General features: G+C 44.3%; 1 non-coding gene and 1 pseudogene across 2 annotated transcripts in view; one reads left to right on the forward strand and one right to left on the reverse strand.

Moving 5' to 3' along the window:
- LOC105550294 overlaps positions 1-8,283 on the reverse strand; it is a 931,651-nt pseudogene that overhangs the window by 891,805 nt on the left and 31,563 nt on the right. The gene's annotated exons all lie outside the window — the stretch shown is intronic.
- On the forward strand, positions 6,818-6,889 carry TRNAH-GUG. The gene has a single exon. It is a non-coding gene; the product is annotated as a tRNA-His (tRNA).

Consider the following 8,283-nt stretch of genomic DNA (forward strand, 5'->3'; position numbering starts at 1 on the left):
TTTAGAAGTATCAGTATATTATTAAAGTACCTTAATAAAAATATCTGTGAAAACTGTGGGAAAAAAACGTAATAAATAACATACAAGACATATACAGTGCTCTATCTGCCTTGGTGCTCTTTTTCTGGTAGGATTTAAGAGTTTTTAGCAGTGCTCCTCCAGTGCAGTCCATGAACCTGCAGCATCACTATCACCTGGAAACTTGTTAGAAGTCTTCCTCTGTTGTCCAGGTTGGAGCGCAGTAGCAGGATCTTGGTTCACTGCAACCTCCACCTCCACCTACCAGGTTCAAGTGATTCTCATGCTTCAGCCTCCCAAGTAGCTGGGATTACAGGTGTGCACCACTACCCCCAGCTAATATTTGTATTTTTTGTAGAGACGGTGTTCGGCGGTGTTAGCCAGGCTGGTCTCAAACTCCTGGTCTCAGGTGATCTGCCCGCCTTGGCCTCCCAAAATGCTGGGATTACAGGCGGGAGCCACCACACCAGGCCCTCTTTTCAGCTGTTTTAAAACAGCATAATCACATATTTCCAAAATTGGTTTCTACTGATTACTGATTAGGTCACTTTCACCACTAAAATCTTCCAACCAGTGCAATATTTGTACATATTTTGTTTTCAAGCACACACATGAAGGCCTAACAGTGATACAAGGCTTGGGTTCAAAATTCACTAGAAATTCTCACATCATTTTTTTTATTACCACTTAATCCAAGTGAATGTCATTTAATTTTAATAATGGTAAACACAACTAGGTTGAGAGAAATCCCAATTCATATAATTTTCTAAAGGACAAGGCCAACCTGTTCTGAACATGGAAACTTTGTACCCATATCAGTTTTTCTTCATTAAAGTAAAGGATCTGCAACCAATTCAAATGATTGATCGAAACCAACTCAAGTTACTGATTGCATTGAATGTGTACCAAACCTCAGTCCATGGGTGCCTGAGTCCTAGTGTTCCTGTGACATCCCCTTGGGGTGATGGAACTCTACCTTTCAATGACGGGAAGTCTTGGGAAAGAGCAACTCTCTCCTTGTCTAGTATAGACAGCTTTTGTGTCTAACTCTACTCAGCAGGTGACCTGTACCTGGGGCCAAGGGTAGGAAGTGTTCCTTCCTCCAACATCAGTAGCTGATGCCTTTTGTTTCATGTGAGAGAAGCGACCAGGTATTGTGTACAGAGTTAAGCTCTGGTGGTGGCTGATCATGACTTATATGCCTACACCACTGAGGGAAGCTCAGGAAATTCTCTTTCCCTGCCACATGTTTCTTGTTAGTACTCAGGAAATGTGGGAGGAAAAGACTTGGTAAATGGGCAAAAACATGCTAGGTATCTGGGACTCGCGTAGATTCTAAGCTGTCACAATAGTTCACACTTGGCCTTTAAGAAATGATGAAAACTTCAGTGATTTTCTCCAACCAAGATTTATGGCTGCCATCTTTTTCTTCCATTATCTGGAAGGAAACTGGTTCATGTGTTTGTGCCTCTTTAGTGGGGTTTCTCATGCTTTGGACTTCAGTTGATCTAGTGGCCTTGCAACTTCAACTCTCTGGTGGGATCAAAACAAATATGATTTTGCAGACCATACAGCTTTCTCTTGTCATTAGAGTGGAACAATTGTCTCTTACAGCTTTCTATGTCTTAAACAACTGTAGAATCTATTTTATAAATTCTTTATCTTCTCTATTTCTAGACTAATTTCTCTTCAGGATAGTACACAAATTCTGTTAGCTGATCACTTCTTTTGAGGCTATGAGATAGAAATAATGAGCACCTTGAAGATCCCTGCAAAGGAGCGTATTCATTTGGTGCTCAAGGGAAACCTGGGCCCAGACCAGTACTGAAACTCACAACTGTCACCTACGGCTCCAGTTAAATTGCGTTTTTTTTTTTTGTTTTTTTTTGTTTTTTTGTTTTTTGTTTTTTTTGAGACAGGGTCTCACTCTGTCACCCAGGCTGGAGTGCAGTGGTGTGATCTAGGCTTACCGCAAGTTCCGCCTCCCAGGTTCATGCCAGCTCTAGTTAAATTTTTACAATGAGGCTCCTTCTTCTCAATCAGCCTACTAGTCTTAAAACAAGTTTGAAATAGGGACTGTCTTAAAATAGGCTTCCCAAGAGGCCAAGATTTGCTAGGACTCCAGTTTGTGGTCAAATGGGGACCAGCAGAGTACAGACAGCATTGTTGGTCCAGGAGAAGGCAACAATACAGGGAGATGCCATATTTTTTTTATCAATCTCCAAACAGTTAGCTCAGTGAATATCCAAATTGGTGATGAAGTACTTGTTTCTCCAAGCAGGTGACAGGCAAAATTGGAAAAGTTGCCTTGGTTGTATAAATAATTGTGTGCTCAGATTGAATTTGAGGGTACACAGGTGCAGCCTCCAGTGGAGAAGATTCTAAGAACAGAAGATTCTAAGAGGATGCAATTATGGAACTTGATATCTTCCCCACCTTTCTTTTCTTTTTTCCTATTTTCACTAGTCTTGTTATCCTAGCCCCATACGTCAATATACATACAACTAAGAGAGGCAATATCAATGCAAAAGACACAATATCTATAGAATGAAATTATATGATGCCTATTGCTAAAGGTACTTTAACTTCACATCATGTAGCCCAATAAGGTGAATGTCGCCCACCTACCAAGGGTATTAGTCAGCTCAGGCTGACATAGAAAAATACCAAAGGTTGGGTGGCTTAACAATAGACATTTTCTCAAAGTTCTGGAGGCCAGAAGTTCTCCTTGAGTCTTTTGTGAGGTTGGATGTGCTAGCAGGGTTGGTTTCTGGGGAGGCCTCTCTTCCCGGTGTGCAGAAAGCCACTTTCTTGCTGTGTCCTCCCATAGTCTTTCCTCTGTGCCTGCCCGGAGAAAGAGAGACATTCTGTGGTGCCCTTCCTCTTCATATATGGACACCATTCCTACCAGATTAGGGCCCCACTGGTATGACCTCATTAACATTAATTACCATATTAAAAACCCTATCTCAAAATACAGTCAACTTGGGGGTTAAGCTTTCAACATGTGAATTCACAGGGAAACATTTCAGTCTATAACATCAAGCAATACGGATGATCCTCGGATTGTCTACCTCTTAAAACCTGTGACATTTGCCTGGTGATGTGGCCAGAAATAAGTTGTTACCAAGGCTGCTATTATTGCTAATTACATGATTAGGAAAGCACACCTGAGCTGGTTTGCATGACATATAGGAAAGAGTGCAGATCAAACAGGTATGAAATAAAAACAGGGGAAAATGGTAGCAAACAAAACAGTGCTCTTTGAGTCATGAATCTAGGAAGGACTGAAATCATGCAATTTCAAGGAAATCCTCTTATCTTTATCAGGGGAAATGACTTGACAAGGTTCCCAAACTAGGGAGAAAAGTTTGGTGTGGATTAAGGTCCACACCTGACAGTTCAGGATAACGTGAGTTCTTGGCTAATCAGCTATATGGTGTGAGAGACAGATCAGCAGTCAAAGAAAACTCTAAGATTTCTGGACTGAGCATATGTAAGGATGGAGTTTCCATCAACTTACGTGACAAAACTGCAGGTGCACCATGTTGCAGGAGGAAGAGGAGAGATCAGTACTAGGCCTCAAATCCTTGCTTGAGAGAGGTTTCCATTCCCCCATCTCCATTTCTGCATCCCTTTGGGTCTTTTGTGAGGTTGGATGCAGAGGTGTTGGTGCTTGGCCACTTCTCCCCGTGGACATCTCTCCTCTCACCTCCTTTGACAGCCATATCTATGGCCTTGTCCTGATGACATCTCCCAGCACGATATCTATTGTGAGATGTGGCCAGCAGCCTGCAATGCAACAGGGCTCTCTCTTTGTTCCCAGGCAGATCGGCAGGTTGAGAAATAATAGACACACACAAGATAGTGAAAGCTGGGTCCAGGGGAGTCACTGCCTTCTGGTCCCATGATGCTGCCAATGCACTGGATATACCAGCATTTATTATTAAGTTTAGTGAGGGTGGGGGTAGGTTAGTGAGGGATTTAGGATCATTTGATTATGAAGTGAGATGGTCACATGGGGATGAAGTAATTCTTTAACATAACATCTGTATGCAGAAGTACAGTATACAGAGGTAAGAATTTACAATATAGTATATGCATCAGTAATTTCTAACAGAGCCTTAAAACAGAAACACAGTCTTTCCATAACCTATGATTAGCAAGATATTAATCAGCAGTAACAGTTGCAACAAAAGCTGGTTACAAACAATCCATAGAAACAGGCTGTGAAGCTAGACAACTGGTTAGACCAGAAATTCTCAGAGGGGAGTATTCCTTAACCCTAAAGAGGCCTAGAAGAGCCACGGCAAGATGAGGGCATTTATAGCCCTATCTTTTCCACATGGACAGGTGCCCCCCATGCATCCGTTTATAGGCTCTCCACAGGGGTGGCATTCCATGGCCAGAGCTATGAACATCTGCTTTTCTGGGATAGGAATCTTGGTGATGTGAAACCCCGCTGACTGCTCGTCCCTTCATAGGCTCTCTGCAGGGGAAAACACATCATGCACTGTTGGCTCATTCTGGCAGTTCAACTTGGCATTGTCTTTGTCTTTACACAATCCTGCATGCAACTTTGTATTTACAATAATCAGGAGCATTTCATCTTTTATTCCATAGCAATTGTTTCAGGGGATCTCCCTACAGATGTTGTTTTGCAAAAGTGATCTCAAAATCAATTCTGAGCTGAAGCTAGGGTGAGGTCACTCACTCCTTGATTTGTGTGGCCTTGGTGGGCCCCAGGAGCACTTCACTGCTTCTCAGAAGAGTACATCTTTTGCATGGAGCTCTTTATCTGAGGGAAGCAGGGAGGAAATGGCCTGTGGAGAGGGAAGGGAGGGCTGCACCAGGGAGCCTAGGTGGGCAGATCTAGGCTCTCAATGCAAAGAACATTTACCACCTGAGAGGTTTTACTCAGTTACTACTGTTAATTTAGGATCTCATCAACAAAAATGGTATAGAAATTTGTTTTCTCATTGGTTATATGTGCACCTACATAATACCATGGTTTTTGCCTCTTGGCTTAGAAGCCTACAATATTTAATATCTTTTTAGCTCTTTACAGAAAAATGTTTACTGAACTCTGCAGAGAACAATGCCGCATGCTTTATGGAAAGAGACACTCAGGAATCTCCTTTGCTAATTTTTTTGTGTTGGATGTTTTTCCTGGCAACAATAAATTTCCTTTCTTGGCTTGTAATGAGCAGTCTCTGGTTGGTTGTCACCTGCAATGGAACAATACATACGGAAACCTCAAAGTAGAAAAATCCTAGAAGAAGACCTAAGAAATACCATTCTTACTTTTTGCTTTCTTTCTTTTTTTTTTTTTTTGAGACAGAGTCTCGCTCTGTCGCCCAGGCTGCAGTGCAGTCAGTGGCACTCTCAGCTCACACTGCAAGCTCTGCCTCCCGAGTCCACTTCATTCTCCTGCCTCAGCCTCCGGAGTAGCTGGGACTACAGGTACCCACCACCACGCCTGACTAATTTTTTGTATTTTTAGTAGAGACGGAATTTCACCGTGTTAGCCAGGATGGTCTCCATCTCCAGACCTTGTGATCCACCCACCTCGGCCTCCCAAAGTGCTGGGATTACAGGCGTGAGCTACCGTGCCCAGCTGTCTCTCTCTCTAGAGACCATCCTGGCCAACATGGTGAAACCCCATCTCTACTAAAAATACAAAAATTAGATGGGGGTAGTGGCGCGTGCCTGTAATTCCGGCTACTTGGGAGGCTGAGATAGGAGAATTGCTTGAACCAGAGTCGGAGGCTGGGATCGCGCCACTGCACTCCAGCCGCGACGGAGTGAGAGGGAGAAAGAGGGAGAGGGAGACAGAGAGGGAGAGGGAGAAAGAGAGAGAGAGAGAGAGAGAGAGAGAGAGAGAGAGAGAGAGAGAGATCCCAGAATCCTGGAGGACCTTGATTTAGGTCCTCATGTCGTAGGCGAGACACCGAAGAGAAGAGGGTAAAGTTGGTCTCACTCTGCGTTTCCATGAGAGCATATGCTGGAGCATGTGCTGGATAGAAGAAACTTGCCAGCGGTTCAAGCATTTTTAAAGTGGACGAAACCCTCCATAGGACAGGTTCGAACTACTCACCTCCAAACTTGGAAGCAAGTCGCTCCGGCCTCACTTTGCAGAGCACGCGCCCATCCAACGCTAGGCGGAGCCACTGCCTTTTGTAGAACAATTGTGCAGGCTCCAAAGCCTTAGAAAACCGGAGAGGTGCATCTTGCCGGCTACGATTGAAACCCATGCATTGAATGATTCCGAAGCTAGGAGGGCAGCGGAATGGCCTTCGCCCCGTCCTGCCCCTCGCCGGCGTCAGAGCCACCGTCCCGGGAAAAGCCCGGGTCCGCGACTTCCCAAAGGAAGCAGAACGCCCGTGGGCTCTAGTGATGGCTCTTCCCGTTCTTGGCTCCGCCTTCACCCGACTCTACGCTGCTTGGGCTCCACTAGCTCAACTCGGCTTTGGTCGGTGGGGCGGGAGAGAGAAAGGGTGAAAAGCAGAAACACGGAGAGGCGGGAGAGAAGCAGAGGTGCGGATGAGGACAGAGAGACCACCCGAGAGAGGCCGGTGCAGGGAGGCCCAGGCTGGAGTGGAGGAGATGAGAATTATTCTCGTCCCGTATTAGGATTGGGAGGAAGGGAGGGAAAAGCAGAGCGGGCATGAAAGGGAGAAAAACGTGAACCACGTGAACCGCCTGTGGCTGGCTCGGAACAAAGCCGCCTAATAATCGAAATGTATTGACGTCAAAACTGCTAGAGCAAGCACAGGCATTGCCACTTGGCCTGTGGCTCGCCGTGATCGTATAGTGGTTAGTACTCTGCGTTGTGGCCGCAGCAACCTCGGTTCGAATCCGAGTCACGGCAAGGTTGTTCGTCCAGGCAGTCACTTGACCCCTTTTGCTCCCCGCAACCAAGCGCGTCAGGGTAAGGCAGAAATGTATTCTGCAACATTCTCTTCCAACAACTTTAGGGTGCCGTTTTAATTTCTAAATCTATGGCATATCAAATTCATCTCCTGACCACAGCAAGCTTAGCATCTACTAATGTCCTGATCCCCAGAAAACTTCTCTATAGTGTAAACACACTGGCAAGAGTTACTTCTCTGCTGTTCAACACCTAAGGGCCCTGTACCTCCCTCCATTTCTTCCCTACTCCTCTCTCATTGTGTCTCCTTCTCTGTCCTTCTCTCTCTCCTCGGGTACAGCTGAGAATCCCAGAGACACCTGAAACAGAAAAGTGGACAGGTGCAGTCTAATCTATGTCCAAGAACCCAGGTTCTGTGTTGAAAATCTATGTCAGCCCTTGCCTGACCTTGGGTAAGTATCTTAAATTTTATGTGCCTCAGCATTTTTCTATGGAAGGATGGGCCACTTCCCGAACTCTGCCTTACACTGCTGTCGTCAGACATGCCTGGATTTACTGACTATTCAATCAATAATGTAATCACTAGAATTATAAAAATCATTGTCATTGTTCTCTGCCTTATTTGTGAACAATCATTCTCCAGATTGTTTTCACTTTACCTTTGCTTCTTCTAGAACTTCATGTCGATGAAATCACAGTGCATCTACTCTGTTCTATGTGCTTCTTTCTCTCTGCATGATGTCTCTGGCTCTATCCATTGCTGAGTGCAGCACACGTTCATTCCTCTTTCATTGCTGAGTAGTATTCCATTGCAGGGAAATAGCACAGTTTGTTTGCCATTCCCGCCCCACCCCTACCCCTATAATGAGTGTTTGGGTATTGGCTATTCTGAATAAACCGGTATTGGCTGTTCTGAATAAACCTACTTTGAACATTCTTCCCACAAGAGATATTGAGGGTGTCTGTTTTCATGTCTCTCGGGGGAAAACCTAGGTGCAGAATTGCGAATACCAAAGAGTGGGATATGTTCAAGTTCATAAAAACTGACAAAACTTGTCCCAAAGTAGTAGTGTCATTTTACATTTCCACCAGTGAATGACATGTGAGAGTTGTGGTTGTTCTTCATCTTCTCCAAGATTGGGTATTTCCTCTCCTCATAAATTTAGCCATGCTACTGGGAGTTATAGTGGTGTCTCAATGTGGTTTTAATTTCCTGATAGCTAATAATATTGAGCACTCTTTTATGTGCTTTGTTGACCATGTGTGTACCTTTTATTCTAACGTATCTGTTCAAGTCTTTTACCCATCTAGCACATTTGGGTTTTTTTTTTTTTTTTTTTTTTTTTTTTTTTTTCAGATAGGAAGATCTCACTATACATTATAGTTACAGGGTT

This window comes from Mandrillus leucophaeus, unplaced genomic scaffold, assembly GCF_000951045.1.
Source record: "Mandrillus leucophaeus isolate KB7577 unplaced genomic scaffold, Mleu.le_1.0 Scaffold475, whole genome shotgun sequence".
NCBI lineage: Eukaryota > Metazoa > Chordata > Mammalia > Primates > Cercopithecidae > Mandrillus > Mandrillus leucophaeus.